The sequence below is a fragment of the Falco punctatus genome, assembly GCF_963210335.1.
Source record: "Falco punctatus genome assembly, chromosome: 2".
In the NCBI taxonomy this organism is placed as follows: Eukaryota; Metazoa; Chordata; class Aves; order Falconiformes; family Falconidae; genus Falco; species Falco punctatus.
The window spans coordinates 106,785,136-106,803,388 of record NC_137581.1 but is presented as its reverse complement, the minus strand read 5'-3'; the positions used below and the strand labels follow the sequence as shown (position 1 = coordinate 106,803,388).

Sequence of the window (18,253 nt, the reverse complement as noted above, 5' to 3'; positions counted from 1 at the left end):
TCAAATTATTAAAGCTGAGGAAACGAGGGACATCTAAACACAGCCTCAGCACTGTTAGTAGGCATCTGACTGCACGTTCTGGAGCAATATTCCAAGATTCATTTTTCATTTTCTCTGATATGTTGTTGGGGAGGGAGACATGTAGTTGAACAAAGTGATCAATAAAAGAGCAAATAAGGAACAAACACTAAGAATATTCAAGATAAGGTTTTTACTTGAAAATCACAGGCAGCTTTATTCTGCAGAAATCTCTGAACAGAACATTCTTCAGTTTATTCTGTTCATTTACAGCAATATTTATTTGACAGGCTTATGTTTCAGGCAGCCAGAAGGAACGAATAATATTAAAAAGACCCTACAAATACTAAGACGCAGGAGATAATAAGTCAAGCAAATAGACTGGGAACAAAACCAAACCCGTAAAATAAAGCTGCATACATACCATAAACAAAAGTATAGTTTGGAGTTTTACAGTTTCAAAATCTGATATTTTACCTAGATTTTATTATGTTGAACTAAGACTGTAAAATTAATTATGAACTTTTAAAACATTTATAAAAATGGCTAAATTACATCTGTCCAAATGATCATACCAAATTCTCTAAATGTGCAGGGAGAGACTTTAATAATATTTTGCAGTTTTTAAATACTTCAGCTTTATGTCTCTTAGGAACCTCAGAATAGCATTGTGAGAAACATAAAAATGAGAGGGGTTTATTTACAAATATTTGTAAGCTGATAAAATATAGCCTTTTAAGACAGGCTGCTTAAATACATTATCTACATTCATCATGTGTGTCTACCTGTGTGTATGTCATATGGTTTATCTAGCATGTATTCCTGTCATAGTACAGTTGTAGAAATAATCATCACTCGGTGTGATTTAGACACTTTCCTCCATAAAATTATTCTTTAATAGACGGTTTGTGTTCCTTACTGAAGAACAACACTTACACATCGGTCTGGTATCAGTAAATTTGTGTATGCTTTTTCTTGTTTTGTGCTTTGAACTAAAAGCAGTCAAAGCCGGGATAAGTTTGTTTGTGAAAGCTTGTTGCATACTAATGAGAAGAAAAATCATCCCAGCCATACTGAATAAATTCTGTAGATAGTATGAAGGATTTTCAGTGATCCATATTGTCCTTGGACTTGGCTGTTGCATTGTACTTTAAATGGAATTGATTGTGTGGTTGTAATGAAAGTAACAGATTGATTTCTATACAGAGTTACACAGAGTAAATAGAAAAATGTTCTTGTCTTGACCTGCATTCATAAACTAAAAATCAGTGGCTTTTGACCTAATCCTTAATAAAAAATGTAAATGTAATATAGGAAATTGGAAGGTTTCTTTAATTCTTAGGAAATTTACTGCTTATTGGGTTTTGTGGGGCTGCTTCCCTGGATTTTAAATGATTTTGTTTAGGAATTCTAATAACTGTACTGCATTTTCTCTTGGAGGAACTTGTACTTTTTGCTGTTTGCATGTTTGGAAAAATACATTTAACTCTTTCTCATTATTCCTTGTGCCTTGATTACATAGCATTTTCCTTTATCTAGGTGGAATATTTATGAATTTCAGTACCCTTGCTGTTAAACATTGTTAGCATAGCATCTTTGCAAGTGTATGACCCATACGTTTTTGGGTTGCTACTGCACACTTTCACAGATTCTTTCTAAAAGATAACATTTTCTGAACTGAATATGCAGATTAATAGCTTTATGTTGTACTAAAAAGAAGAAAGCTGTTGACTGAAATAAGATGCAACATTTTTTCCATTTGAATAAACCCCAATGAATGTTTATATTATTGCAATTATCTCGGTAAAAGGCCAAAGAGATATTTATGAGCAATGTTTATTACTCTGGTTTTTATATGTGTGAGATTGTGGTTCAGGCCCCAGTAAAATGAACAATCTAGCTGGCAAACTCTCTTATTGAGCTGTAAACTAGGACTACAATAAGAAAGATCAGAGTTAGTGCATTCATGAGTTTCTCGGTGAATTTTGTGACTTTATTTTTGGTTCTTAGAGTTTAATTTCTCGCTGAAGTAAAACAGCACATTGTAGCGATGCACAAACAAGACAACCAAAACAATAGAAACCCTAATGCACCGACAGCCACCGCTACTCCATTGTAGCTTCCAAAGGCACGCTATTCTTCCCAGCCCACTTGATATCCTGCAGGTTGTGGCAGTACAATTCACAGGAAAAGCTTAGACATTGAGCTTGCACGCTTCTTGACTCCATTTTAAACCCTTTGTTCACACCGGGGTGGCATTTTTTCACACCACATGTGGTAGCTTTGACTCCTATCCAGCTTGTCGTATAGAATCAAAGTCTGTGGTTTCTTACATTCCCAGTGTTGTCTCCTGAGCCGCTGTATTCTTTGTAGCTCCCAAAATATTACAAATCTTAATTGCATTCACAAATGTTTAAAGCTTTATAGGGTATGGGATGAGACAAGTACACCTGCACACTAAGATTTGGTTAAAATCAAAGCTGTTTGCAGGGGAGGGGGAAGAGCTCTTTTTTCCTCTTTCTTCTCTTTTTAAAAAAAAACCTTCAGCACTGGCTATTAAAAATGATGTCGTGAACTTGATATATGTTCAGTCAGCCTGATGCATGTTTTACAGAAAAGAAACTAATGTGTAATACTAATATTTTTAATTTTTAAAATATATGAGTGCTCATAGTTTGATTCAGTATTAAAACATTGTTCGTTCACCTTAAGAGATGTGTACTTTTTTTGTTGCATGTAGGCATGATCTGAGATGTTTTCTTTTCCCTACTTTTCCAAAGACAACCTTCATCTGCAGTTTTGCTGGAAGTTTCATATGCCATAATGTCAATAATAAATTCTACTTCAAACTAATTTTTGAGAGAACAAAAACAGTCTACCAGTATGAATACCACTAAAATATACATTTTTGAAAGTTTATTAGTAGAAGATATATTGCTTAAATTAATGTCATTCAGTGTAGCTAAAATGCCACTTGATTCCTTAAACAAATGCTTAAGTATGTATTTCTTACTAAGAAACTTTACAATGGATGGCAAGTGCAGTGTAACATAGCAACAATAACATTTAGATAAAAATCATGACGGGAATTCAAGTAACTTGTATGTTACACTTTTTGATATATTTTTAAATGATCAATGAAAATTAAATGGTTGCATGATTTGAAAGAAACGTTCTCAGTTCTCTATATATTTATAAATCTTTATGTTCATTGTTACTGCTCCACTCAGCTGGAGATAATAGAATAATTTCTCCTTAGCACATATGCTAGCCTGTACATTGACATGACACCCTAATAAATATTTTGACTCGAGAGCTGCTGTTTGTTGCTATTTGTCAGGTGGTTAGAATGGTCTTTTGGCTGCTGCTGCCTTTGGGAACTGAAATATTAAAATGTATGCTTTCAATCTAGCAGTTTTCTTATTGTATTTTGATACATTTTCTGACTGTTCATTCACTCTTTAAGAGTATAGTGCCGAGATGTGTTTAATGCATATTGCTTATTCACCAAAATCTAACTAATTGCTTATGGTGTTTCTGAAATGCTTACATTGGTTTTATGCTTCCTTTTAAGAATGATATGAAATCGTAATATGTAAGAGAATAGTTCAGTAACACAGCCTGTAGAAGGACAAAATTTCAGCATTCTTTTTGGTTTAGAAAATATAATTAATAGTAATTTCACTTACATATTTTTATGCCGTTTCCTTGCCATTTATTTATGTCACGTTTGGTGTTAAGTTGTTGAATTGTCTTAGCTGGTCTGATATATAGCAGCACTTGAATAACAGAAACTCTGTTCCAATTAATCTTTATTTTATATTTCAGTCTGAAATCTGAAAGGTATGAACTAACCTCTAGTAATCATTTATTTTCAATTAGCAGCACAGTTTTATTAGCTCTGACTGCTAAGAAGTTTTTGTGTAATTAAAAAGCACAAAATATATGAAAGCAAACATTTAACTCATGGTTGTTTGTTTTTTTTTGTCTGTGATTTTCAAACAAGAGGATCACTTGAAAAACACATTTAGATTCTGTATCTAAAAATGGTTTTATTTTGCATACTAAATTATACAAAACATATAGAAACATTCTTTGAGGAGATCAATGATTACTTTATTAACACATGCATTTAATTGGATTTTTTTACAAGTTACCTATTGCTTAAAAAAAGTAATTAATCTAAATTAACAATTCCACAGACAAAACGAGATAGTTTATTCCTTTTGCCAAGTACCTTAGCAGTTTCTGCAGTTTAACTAGCTACACACATCCAGACATTCTGAATGCATTTTTTATCATAAAAAGTAGTTCCTATATGAAAACTGAAACAGTAAAAAAATAAATCCTTTCAGAGTGTAATACAGTAATTTATGTTAAGCAAGTCTTTTTCAAAGCACACTATAAGGAAACAAACATATAAAATACACATGCAAGCTTATCTATTTACTGTTTAAATATTAAAACAATGACTCAGAAAAGCAATGTACACACGTTTATCAGAAAGTTATTTTACTGTCATACTTATCTACATCTAAACTTGATAATATACATTTTTAGAAGACTCAAGTATGAATTTCTCTGAAGCAGTACAAGTTCAGTAAGTGTATCAAAATTAGTTTACCTACTTTCACAGCGCATATTTACTGAAGAAATGGCATGATCTTATTTCATTTAAGTGTCATGAAGCAGAAATATAGAATAAACATTTATCAATATCCATTCCAGAAAATGTCAACTTTTATTTCTCGGCATTTCTTACTTTTCCCCATGTTTCTTCAGACCCTCTTCGCGTTACCATTTCTTCTACTTCCAGAAAAGAGAGGAGGGGGGGGACCCCAACAACAAAACCCCCCAAACAATCAGCAAAAGCATAATTGGTTTACATTGCCTTTCAGCTCGTGGCCTGTCCTCATATTATTAAATCAGATCATACATACTCCCCTAAAATTCAGCTTGGAGTAATCCTCTGCTACTTAAGGCTGGATGAAAAGAGTACTCATTGTGAATTATGTTTCATCTGTCACAATAACCTTCTTTATTCTTTAGTGCACCTCCCCTTTGCCTGCGGCAATTAGAGAAAATAGGTATGCCTTGAAGTATGAGATAGAGGTATCTCAAAAATATATATACTGATGTCACATACAGACAACGCAGGGTAAGCAACACCCTGAAGAATATATAAGCCCTTTTTGATGCGATCCGAATTTTATTAGAACAGAGTAGAGGCAGGCATATTTTACAATGAGTAGGTGCTGATGGTTTTCACTAGGTTATTGTTTTTTTGACAGGCAGTGGTCAGAGAGTTTGCCATTCTGTTAAAAGAAGAGTAAAAATTTGCTTACCAACTGATTTCAAGAATGTATCATTTTCCACGTTAGCTACAATTCTGTCTTTTTTTATTTGAAGGTGTTAGCATCTTTTTCTTCACTCCCCCCTGAAATTCCTAGAGTTCTGTTGAACTCTTCGATTGAACACTTCAGCTATGTTTTCCCAGTGGCTTAGCATAATTTTCATAATTTCTTGCTATGGTTTGGACATTTATCTGTTTATTTTTTTTTTAATTAAATACATTTTTTAAAAAAATAAGGTGGCCAGTGAAAATGTTTGTGCAGTTAGTACAGAAGAATACAATGTATTTTAAAGCTCCCATGTTATGAGTTGTTAAATTTCCAAATTATTTTTCTTTGTATATTGAGGGAAAAAAGAGATAGAATTCTTTTAGTTTTTTAGCCACCACTGTCAGGTTATTTTATCAATTATGTAATCAATGTCTGTCTTTCCTTACCACTATCTACTTTATTTGTATTTAACAAAAAAATCCCAACCCAATAACAACAACAAAACCAAAAAAAAACAAACAACATAAAAAGGGGCCATATTCGCTGGACTTTTTACTTTTTTAATTCACCTTGGAAGCTATCCAAGTTCACTTTTTCTCTCATGTATTTTTAAAGCTTTATGGTAGCAAACCACCAGTCGGTATCTTATTTTGAAACCCCTCATGATTCTGGGCTATTCATACCGATTCAAAATCACCCTCCCTTGCACTTTAAGAGGGCTGATGTTCAACTGGGAAGGACTAAAACAGAAAGCATCTTTAAAAAAAGAAATTAAAATTAAAAATTAAGTGTAAAATCAAACAGATTGCAACAAAGATTCTGTTGTGAGGCTGGTCTAACATTAGGACACCATTATTAAAGTACCTAAGAAATTACTATACTACAAAAAACAATAATACTTGTGAATAAAGGAAGAGAGTTTGGCCCACTGCACAGGTTTGGGCACAAAAGTGCTTGCTAAGCTATCTATTTCACACATGCAACGACAGAAGGTTCGATATTCATTCGATCGATGACTGAAAAGGCACAATGGCAAAATCGGACGGACTTCTTTTCAAATACAGATCTCCGATGTCCCCCTACAGTCTGCAGTCGCACGGCTGGTGGTGTGGCACAGACGGAGCAAGGGTTACATCAAGGCTGTTCTCTGGACCGTGCAAACAGTCTAGACCAATGACCTGCAGCATCATGCCCTTTGAAGAAGAGGCAAGTTCGGTCACGACGAAGAAAAATCAAGGCGTACCCCTTTTAACAATAGGGAGCAGCTCGTGGCTGCAAAGAGGTAAGCAGGGGTAAGCAAAAAAGGCATCTGCTTCCATGGTTACAGGCCAAGCATGGGAACCTTGCTTTTGAAGAGGGACAGTTCTCAGGCTCCCTCACAGGCTATGTCATGCATTATAAGCAAAGGCAGGTTGAGCTGAAATCCGCAGAGTTATTTCAGAGTAAAATGATACGCGAGCACATGGCTGTTAGCAAAAAAAAAGTCACATGACTGTTTAGAAGCAGGCTTGCACTGTTTCTGAATTGAGCCGTTAGTTTGGGGCATTTTCTTCTTTTTTTTTGTTTTCTTTTTTCTCAGCTTTTGCAGCGAACTAAGAAAATTGGGAGAATGTTTATACAAAACAAACATTTGTTTGATACACAAGATTCTGGCTGTTTTGCTTCTCTAAACTGAAAAAAGGTCAAGGGTCAATGTTTTTTTGTGACAGGGCCACAAATCCTTTTGTTAGCGTAGCTTCAGCAAATGCCATTTAAAATAAGATTTTGCTTTTCTTTCTAAGTGCATATTATTATAAGTTTGACAGAGCATGAAAGTAATGAATTTCTATCTCTCTGCAATAACTTTTTTTGTTCCAATATTTTACCAGCTATTTTTCTTCCTTTTTTGGCTCTACAATGGTAATTTTTGACATTTTCACTCCCAGACAACACAATTTAAAATGCACACAAAAGTTAGCACATAATAGTCTTACCTTCTGCAGGGGGAAAAAATGTTATCTGCAGGCTATAGGCAGTAAAAATGTGATTAGTGAAAATAAGCCTGTGGTGTAACCATTAACCTTTGAGAATCATTATGTTTGTACTTTGTTTCTTTTTGCTTTGTTATTCTTTTAGCTGCAGCGTATTACATTTCCTTTTGAAAAATTACAATGTGTAGTGTATTTTCTCCGGCATAAGTGTGACTGTTTTGTTAATTGTATTTATTAAAGCTGTTGTCTGAAATTTTTAACTGTTTGTGGTAGTTTGTAAATTTTGATGGCTTACTATTTTTATTAGAATTTTACTGTTAAAATGCTTGATTTAGGACCAGTAGCTTCTGTTGTGTACTTGCTCTATGTTGTTTTGTTTTATTGTAAGCTACAGCATTTGTGTTATTATCAGTACAAGATTAATTTTTTACAACTATCCTTGTCAAAATTGAGGTGGAGTGAAAATATCTGGTGAACTGTTGAACAGAGTTTGAAGTTTCAGGAACAGTAATAATTACTCCAGTCATTTTGGTCAGTATTTTTTGCTGCTCTTTAATAACTCCAGGGTCCTGTGGTACTTGGTACAATTTGTATTGCTATACTATAAATGTAATTAATATTTATGAGTGAATCAAGGGCAGTAGTTACTTAGGGTGTATTCTGATGTTCCGTCAATATATAGGACAGTTCGATTTAACTTTTGATTGGGCACTGCATATTCAAAATGCAAGTATGTATGTGAACCAACTGTAAGTTGCTTCTAAATAGTAATAGGCTTTTTTTAAAAAAAGTCTTTTGGCTATCTTGGAAATTTATGGGCCAAAATTATCTAAGAAAACATCAAAAAATGCATAGGACGACATAAGCATGCAATACAAGCAATTAAATATTAATAGCAAAAGTAGGAAGCCCATTATCTTTAAATGGTCATGATCTGGATTCATTGCGTTCATTTTGGATAATTTATATCTTGCATATTAATTCAGTTTTCAGATAGTCTTTGACGTGATTGCAATCTGTACCTTTTCTCCAGAAGGTCCATTGACTAGTCCTGTTAGTTTAAAAGAAAAATCTATTTGCTGGTCTTTTGTGTAGGCTGTTACATGTAATAGAATATTTTGATATTCCAGCTGAACTATAGAAGTGTGTTAGTGATGACAAACATGTTCATATACTGACTGCAGTTTGGAAATTCATACACCATGTGGAAGTGTTATGCCTTAAGCTTTATTCAGACTATGTGAGATTCTCTTAATTTTTGTTTGTTACCTTCAGTGATACATTAAAAGATTAAGTACTGACAGTGCTTAAGACAGTGCTGTTGTATTTGGTATCCAAATACTGCTTGAAATTCAGCAATGCAATGGCAGCAGTCACTTATTCTCATGCTAATAACACATTAAGTTTTAATAAAAAAAAAGAAAAGGAAAGGGAGAGAAATTTGCTCTTGGAAGGAAGATTTTTAAAATAAAAGGCTTCTCTCTTGTTCATTTCTAATGTAACTGATAAAAAAGTCATCTCTAGTTTCGCAGCAGTCTGCACAGTGTACCAAGGGGAGGATCTGATCTTAATTATATTCATGACCATTTCTTGAAATAATTAGTTGTCTTCTGTAAGGAGCTGAGGATAGAGCATTGCAATGAAAGATGTGGTGTTGAAGGGAAAAGGTGCATCTTTCTTAGCAATGAAAATATGATTGTGAAACCATTGTTATTTGTGCTGTTGTTGTAGGATGGATTTTACTATGTGTTCAGTTGTTGCCCTAAGTACATCCACTCCTGGCCCTCTTTTGTTGACACTGAAGTTCTGAAAAAACATTGGGTTACACCGGGTTGTTGCTCGAGCAGCGCACCAGCTTTGCACCTAGTTAGTTCAAGCTAAAGTTCAGGCTGCCAGTTGGAGGCGTTTTACTCTATTATTGAGCCATTCGTTTAGATGAAGAAGCATATCATCTAAACATCATATTCCCCTTCTTGAATACTAGGGATCTAAGGGCCTCAAGAAGCAACACTATCTTCTAACCTCCATTGCGATACAGAAGCCAATTTAGCTTCTCTGAACAAAGGGAGTACGTCACTAGTTCTGAGAACAGGGAGGAGGAGGAGGGCTTTTTTTACACTGGAGATGCCACCTGGATGTTGTGAAGTTTTGTGCTTTGCATAGCAAGGATTATCAGATGCAATTTCCTTCATAATCAGTGCAATTCATGCTTCTGTTGCCTTCAGAACTAATTCCTTTGTTTTCACAAGAGTGATGGACAAAGATTTAACCCAATATGCTGTGGACAAGGTTTGCTGTATCATCAGTTTATTTTCGAGGAATTTTATACTGAGTTGCTTGCTTGAATTAAGGGAGGTATCAATCCTACCAGCATGGTTTATCTAGCTTTACTTCCCTGCAGAAGCACAATGAATTACAGAAAGCTGTTAAGATAGCTGAACCAATGTGGAACATCTAGCCTACAAAAACTTCAGCTGTTGGGAAAAAGGGTTTATAACAGGTGTATTTCACCAAAAGTCTCTTAATTTGAGTCAGACAAGTAAGCCTCTTCGGGGAAAAAATAAAATAAAATATTGTCAGCTCTGTTATAGTGTCCTCAACCAAAACCAAGCAAATACCCTGAAGAGACCATGATCCCCTTGCTCAGTGAAGGTAACATTTCTGCAGTTTGGTACCATCTTTAAGCAATTTTTATACTGGCACTTACGATAAGCAACAATGTTGTAAGTCATCATTTCAAGGACAGGAGTTTATCATGTTGCACATCCTAATAATGTACTGGATAAATTAAAAGCAGTAAAGTGAGCCCAAGTTTTAGTCTGGTGATACAAGAAGAATTGCAGTTATCTGAAATCTGAATGAAAAGATACCTTTTTAATTCAAGGTTTCTTAATGTGCTGCCAACTCTAATGCCTTCCAAAAGTCCTTTAGTTTGCTTCTCCAAGATCATCCTTTTCCATATTTCCTTAATAATAGAGAATATTCAAGCCTGACTGTGGAGTGCCTAAGAGCAGGGACTAGAAGAAAGCCATTTAGCAAAGAATTGGCGAAGGTTAAAACTGTGTTGTTTGAATTTTAGTAGTATGTGAAGGTCTCTAGGCTTTTCCCCTCAAAACCAAGGTATCTGATGAGTTACAGCCAGTAACAGTTACAGTTATTTGCTTTAGGTACTGCATGTGGATTTGCTTTGCTATAAACTTGGGAATGCTTAACTGCATCAGCTTCAATTCAAGATACAAAACAAAATCTCTCTGGCTCTTGAATATTCTTCTTGGTCTGTAATGGCCACCACAAAAAGCCTTAGAAAGTCTATTTAAGTCCTTACTCCTTATGCTAGTCTCCTTCTAAATGCTTTGAATAGGAATAACAGATGCAGGACAAACTCTTTAGTCAGATGACCAGAAGGACACATTTTCTCACTCAATAGCATTGTTTGATGATGTTTTGTCCTTGAAATGGAAGTTAGTCTGATTCCAGAATCATCTGAAGTACATGAAGTTCATTTCAGTAGTAATTTTCTGATCCTATGATATTAAGTCCCTTTAATGCTTATGTTCTGGTTATAGGAAGGGAACCTTTAACATTACTAAAATAATGTTAATCCAAAATAACCAATATTTCTTGTAGCCTTTTAACAGAGACGTGCAGAACAACAGCAATAACAGCTTTGTTTTTGTGTAGATCCTGACTAATGTAAGATCACAATCTTTGTGATATGATCCCATGGCAAAATTATTTCCTGCAAAGAGCCAGTCATACCAGTCACAGAACTGTAGAATCATAGAATAGTTAGGGTTTGAAGGGACCTTTCACATTCATCTAGTCCAACCTTTCTGCCATGAGCAGGGCTACCTTCTTTCACTAGACCAGGTTGCTCAGAGCCCCATCCAATCTGACCTTGAACACTTCCAGTGATGAGGCTGCCACAACTTCTCTAGGCAACCTGTTCCAGTGTTCCACCACCCTGATTGTAAAAAAAATTCTTCCTTATATCTAATCTCTATCTACCCCCTTTCAGGTTAAAACCATTACCCCTTATCCTGCCACTACAGACCCTGGTAAAAAGTCGCTCTCCACCTTTCTTACAAACCCCTTTAAGTTCAAGGGCTACTGAAAGGCCACAGTAAGGTCTCCCAGTGGCCTTCACTTCTTCAGGCTGAACAACCCCAGTTCTCTCAGTCTTTCAGCAGAGGTGTTGTTGCACTCCGATAATTTTTGTGACCCTCCTCTGGACCCGCTCTAACAGGGCTATGTCTTTCTTGTGCTGAGGGCCCCAGAGCTGGATGCAGTACCCCAAGTGGGGTCTCGTGAGAGTGGAGTAGAGGGAGAGAATCACCTCTCTTGACCTGCTGGCCACACTTATTTTTTTGCAGCCCAGGATATGATTGGCTTTCTGGGCTCCAAGAAGGTGCATCATCATAATGAAGAAAACAGGTTTTCCTAAAAAATGATTGCTTTTGCCTTTTCAATATTTTCAGAGGACTATCACAGAGACCCTTTGAATGCAAAATATGCCTTTTTCTCATCATTTGTCTCCTCTTCTGCACTATATAATCACTTAATGGAAAATCAAACAGGACTTATGAGAGACCAGAGTGTGTCTAAACTACTGTTGGTCTTGGTTTTAAAATATTGTGCTGTCCATGGAGTGACTCCATATTTTTTTTCGTATTTGATTTCTTCCAAAGAGATAGTCATGAAAGTTCATGGGAGTTCTCAGGATAAATATCAGCTATTTTATATACTGATATGCCTTTGGTAGAATTATTACATCTTGTTTCAGAAAACAGGGGTGCAAACTTCCTCTGTTGCATAGTTCTGCAAGTTTTACATTACTGAAAAGAAAGAATTCTAAAGAAATCTTGTAATACTTGTATGCTCCATGAGTAAAGAGCCTTGCGAACTAGGGCAAGCATGCAAAGTTTGCACTTAGCAGTATATGTCAGAGTACGTAGCAGAATGCAAAACAAGAACAGTCACTTCAAAAAAGAGAAACTTTGAAAAGGTCAGCATATGTGCTTAACAAATGCCACTGTCAAGGACATGTTTTTGAGAGCTGTGGCCTAAGAAAATCAAATTTTCTTAGAGAATGGAAAATCTGATGATTTTTGGTTTATGAGTGGCATGATGGTTGATAGTTTGACATTAAAAAATATCTGAAATTACATCCTGAAAAAAATATTTCATATTTCTGTGAAGAGACATACCTTTGATACTGCCGTGACTGTGATTTTGGGTCTGAATACATGTTTGTGTGAGAACTCTAATGGTATTTTTTTTAACCCATTAGTCCTGACTAGGTGATCTTACTCTTAGACTGCAATGTTTAACAGTTTTAAATGTTTCCCACCATTTTATTTGAGTCTTCTCAAGGTGGTCCTGAAGTCTATCTGGTTTTCATTCATGAAACAAGATTGTTCAAGTAATGCTCTTGTGGGCCGCACTAACAGTCCATCTGTGCTGGTGCTTATTCTATGGCAGTGGAAACAGGGCATGCAATTTAGGGAGAACACATGGACCACAGAAAGGAGAGAGGCCCATTCCCCTTGTACTCCCTTGGCATCCATAATTTTTGGATCTGTGATATTAGAGGGGAGATCCCTACCTGTACCCTTCTGTATCTATTTATGGACCTTCTGTCCATGAATTTGTCCTTGAGCCTGAATTATCTGGAGGTTAATCCTTTTGGTATTATGGTTCAGGGAATAAAGTTTTTAGATGTTTGCATTTCTAAGAGTTGTTCTGAGTTTTGGTTTCTGAGCACCAAGTAGGATGAAAAGTATTCATAATGACTTAGACTATGGTAAATAATTCAGTTTTGAATTGTTCATGTTTATGTGTTCAGTAATCTTCCAAATGTTCTTTAATTTGTATTTACCTTGGGATTGAGAGTGATTTGGATTAAAAATTTCCCCAGTTATCCCCTGTCATAAGGAATTTTGCCCAAACACTTGTATCACATGAAGAACTCTTCAAATGTCTGTATGCAAACAGGATTGGTGAGATGTGAAGAAAGCCTTCATGAGTATGTGCTGGCCAAAACCAAAACTCCCAAGATACTTAGTCCAGCCTGTTACTTGCTGCAAAACCTTTGGGATAAACCTATTTATCTACTAGCACTTCCCTCACAAAGCAAAGCAACACTGTTATAGTTGGAACACTTTTTCCATTCCACCTCATATTTGGAGGATTTAAGGTAAATTCTTAAGAGTCAGCAGTAGCCAATTTCTAAATATTAATATACTGTAAGAACACACACTATGGTAGCTACATTTATTTGCCTATGGAGGTGACGGAGAGTATCAATTTCCTTCCGATTTTAATTTGTTCTTTGTGAAGCAAAATTCTTTAGTTGTTCCATTGGAGATGATCATAGAAATATGTATTTGTGCTTACTTGTTTGATTTTAATGTTTATCCTTTGCTATTCAAATGTTTCAAACTTCTTGCTTAGAAGATATAATTAAGGAGCTTTGATAGAGATGGATTGCCAAAAAGCCTCCTACTTACTTCCCTAAGTCTACATCCTTTTATTTATGATTGATGAAAATTCAGCATCTTTTTTTCACTCCTGAATGTTACAATATAATTTCCTGAAATACCTGTTGGTCTTGTCTTTCTTATGTGCTAGTCTAGAATATCACTTGTCAAACTGTAATCCTGTCAAAACATTATACAAGCACTTGATTTTTGAAGGGAAATTGTGCTTCCTGTAGTTACTGTGGGTTTTAAAACTGTGCTAGAAGAGCCATTTTCAATATGCAGTTCAAAAGTACTGTCAATTTGGAATAATCCAGAGGAAACTTCACAAATCAGAGATCGTGAGGGTTAGAGACACGATGGAAGTTTGAAAACATAAAGTCGTATCTGTGGTTATGCTTACTTCTGCTGTCATCTGGTATCTTGTGATTTTTAAAAAGGAAATTAAGGAACTGATTATATTAAAAACCACAAAACAAGCTGTTCAGTTGTTCCAGTATGGATCTCTCCAACTGAGGTATTTGTTGAGACACGGTCAGTGAAGAGTGTTTCTAGGGCACAACAGACTTCATCCAGTCAGACTCTCTAAAAATAGATCGCATGAATCATGCTGTAAAGTGTAACTCTAATTATAAAAGAGGCCTGCAGGACTAGCTCAGAGGTGCTGCTTAAAACTAGGTAAGATCAATTTCATCCAAAATGACTGAGACACCAATGTGTTATGTCCATAAACCATTTAAAAATTTATCAAGTTAGACGTTTCAGATAGTGGAATAAAATTATTAATGCCTTGAATGCAAGGCACTGCAACAACCTCCCCAGGAACAGTGCCTAGCATTCAGAGCAGCCAGGTGTAGGAAGCACAAATTTAGTTGTAACAGAGAAAAACTAGTAAAATGAATAGTGGGAAGGGAGAGATTATTGTGAGGATACTGAAAGCTTTATTTTGCTTCAATAAAATAAAGGCCAAAAGAAAAGATATGCTGTGGGGAGAGGAAAATTGCAAGCAAAGGAGAACAATCATTTATTCTGAAGAACAGAGCTTGGACAGAGGTAACTGGCAGAAAATCAAACTAAAAGTTAGATTTCTAGCCATCAAAGCAGCAGCATTCTGGAGAAACCTCCCAATAAGGTGGTTGAGTTTTGTTTTTCCACACAGGTCTAACTGCAAGGTGGAAAGTGATACATTTATGAAAGGGAATGTGAAACACGGTTGCCTCTGATAGCAGGAGCCTGGACTCGATATGCCACCACTTTGATCGTAGAAGGGGATGATATGCATGACTGCGCTTATTGAAGTGACAGTAATTATGCTGTAGATATGCCTATACTATCAATGTGAATATGTTGTGGTGCTTCTTTATACTTGTAATTAATACTAATTGAGCTCTCAGAAACCAAATGGTTGCTCGTTTAAAAATCCCGTGCATTTGCTGAATGTAACAACAGGTTATATCTTATTGCACATCCTGAAAAACTCCATGTTAATGAAAGGAAGGCACTATATGCAATCTGTTGATGACAAACAGCTCAGAGGATTTCTTATGGAATAAACTGAGCATCTTCTGCCAGAATAGGGCTTCTACTACATGTGTTTTCCCTTGTTATTATATTTATTGTACCAGAAATGTAATTATAGATTAATACTTTTCCCAATAAATTCTGTTAAACAGATCTGTGTGTTTGCTGTGACGACGTTAGTACAAATGAGAAAAATTACAGGTTTTGTGCACAAATTCAAACTATTGTTTCAGGTGCTAAAATTGAGTCTAAAAAATTGGGTTAGTTGGCACTTTATAAAAGCAATAAAAGTATTTATAATGGTGACTTTATTTGCATACGTAACTCAGCACACAGTTGAATGTGCAGCCAGCAAGCGAGTGCCCCCAGTTTGTGACATGACAGAAGGCCGTGGGGCCTGGAAGAGACAAGATGGCAGAGGAGTAAAGTAATTTCCCTTCTTTTGGCCTGCTCCCTGCCTGTGTCTGCTGCAGCCCATGGAAAAGCGTGATCTGAGGGCAGGCTACCTGCTCGGATGGGCTGACTGGGGCTAGTGAGGGGTCAGGCACTTCACCGCGTGGTACTGACTTATTTTGTTGGTTAAGCTGCTGATATATGACAATTCCCTTAAATTCATTAACCTGTTGAAGTTCATCAAGCCTCGAAAAAAAAGATTCCTCTCTTTTGTCTGTATATTTTGTAATTATGGGATATAACATTATGCCGTTCTCTGAAAAGGGGTTAATAAGTGAAACTCAGTTGGTTTGTAGCATGAGTCCTGTATCCTTGTTCTGATGTGCTGCATCTCTTCCAGGTGTATAGCCATCATTCCGTTTCACAACTGGACCATGTTTGCGGCTTCACAAACTGCAGGTAAGCCCTGAGAGTGTCACCCAGCATTTCAGGTGCCGAGTCACCATGACCAACCTCTGGCACATGGCATTGTGGGCAGTGCAGCCGCTTTCCACCCCACAGCAGCTTTCCCAGGGCACTTAGGAGATGTTCCCACCAGGTTTGAAATGGCTCCCAAGGAGCGCAGTCATGGCTCTTCTCCTCACAGCACAGGGCCACCAAGGTGCAGGGCCAGCCATGGGCAGCAGCTGGAACAGCCCCCTCACCAACACCAGGCCAGGCCCCGTGGGTGCCCATCCCTCAGGCTGGGGCCCAGAGGCTGGGCCCTGTGGCATGGCCACCCCTGCGGCGGGGGAGGCAGGGCCGGGCCTGCTGCAGTGGGGGGCACCCGCGGCCCCAGCCCAGCTGGGATGGTGTGGCAGGGCCCCGAGGCTCGGCCTTGGGGGGATGTTGGCAACACCAGAACTGGGTCAAAAGCCTCAGTGCCGTTCAATTTGGTAGGAGTTTTGTCATTGTTGTCTTCACTTGAATGAAAATTTCTAAGTTTCTAAGAAAGGTTAACTGCCAGCTCTCTCACCTGTGGGAAGGCTGGGAGCGCCTTGATGTGATTCAAAATATTATTCCTTACAGATGCGATTAATTACTTCACACCTTTCATGGAGAGCGATACTGTTTCAAATCAGAATGTGCCATTGGACCATGTAGTTTAAACTCTTCAATTTTTATGTTTTGTGCTGTTAACCCCTTGTATTTTGTCTTTGAAGCAGGAAAGGCTTTATTTTTGTATTTAATCCACTATTTATCTTGATCGCAAAAGTGATTAATTCCTGAAACAAACTCAAAAGTTGTGCCTTCTACCTGTTTTAAATTTGATGAGCTTCAGCTTTGAGCCATTGTTTTCTTCTGGCACTTATAGATGGTAGTTGTTTTCCTATAATCACTGCTACATGTTTGTATATATAGATCTGATATCTTTTAAGACTTTCACTATAACACGTATTCTCCAGTACTCAGGTTTTGTTGCTCTTCTTTCACCTCTATTCTTCCTGTATCCTTTTCAAAATATACAGGAATTTCTGAACATTACTGTAGGATTACTACTGATACCACAGCTGGAGAAAAAAGCAGTTATATGTAACTCCCACTATACTGGCCCTTTGAATGTTGCAGGGTTGTGCTAAACTCTTTATGCAGGGACCTTATGTTGAACAGTGGATCCCTGTGCTTACTCTGTCCACTTCAACGGTGACTCATTCAGTTTGTCTTTCTGATCTAAAGATGAATTTTGAGTGTGTGGTTATTCACACAGGTTGGCACTCTCAAAACCATTTTGGCTAGGTTCATACTAAAAAGTCCTTGTTACTTTTACTTTTCCTTATCCTTCAGATGTTAGGAATATCTTACTTTTATGGTGGATTCTGCTTATACTTCCAGCTGATGTAAATGTGCAATCTCAGAAGAACATCAAGCCATAATGAAAAGTTTATGAAAAGGTCTCTTAAAGAATAATACTGTATCTAGAGCTTGTCTTCAGTTCAAATGTCATTGATTTAGGATGCCAGGGTTTTTTTGGTTTATGTAGAGGAGCTGGTTATGAAAAGTGAAATATTCAGTAACATTAGCTGTGAAGTGTGGAGGAAAAGTATGGCTGGATGCTTAATGTTGAATTAGTAGAAAGTGGACATAACACGGTATTCTTGAAAAACAGTAATTCACCAGCATATTTCAGCTGGAGCAGGTAATAAAGACCTAGCTTTTCTATGAAATAAATTGAGCTTCATTGCAATTGCACTCCTAAAGCCAAGCTCAATAGCAACACACTTGCTTTCCTTTACTTTCCTCCTCTCTCTTCCCAAAGGCTTCACAATCATAATTTCTTTCCCTCCTGCTTACATTTCCTCCTTTTACTGTGAATCTTTTGCTAGGTCTTGGTTCATTTCTTTCATTTTGTGCGTGTCTAAGACCAGTTTCTCTTTCACTGTCCTTGTTTTTTCTAAAGCTTCTGTTTGTCCACAAAATCCATGTTTTGGGTTTTTTTTTCTCTTTATTTTTGTGGCCTTTTCTTTCCATCATTGAACATATTTGCTTTGTA

The 18,253-nt window shown here is 36.6% G+C and overlaps 1 long non-coding RNA gene across 4 annotated transcripts in view; it reads left to right on the top strand.

Moving 5' to 3' along the window:
- Positions 1-18,253, top strand: part of LOC308058564 — a 351,504-nt gene that overhangs the window by 196,017 nt on the left and 137,234 nt on the right. For all 4 annotated transcript variants that reach the window (XR_013925880.1, XR_013925881.1, XR_013925882.1 and 1 more), the window contains one exon: positions 16,124-16,182. This is a non-coding gene — a long non-coding RNA (uncharacterized lncRNA). The remainder of the gene's footprint in view (positions 1-16,123; positions 16,183-18,253) is intronic.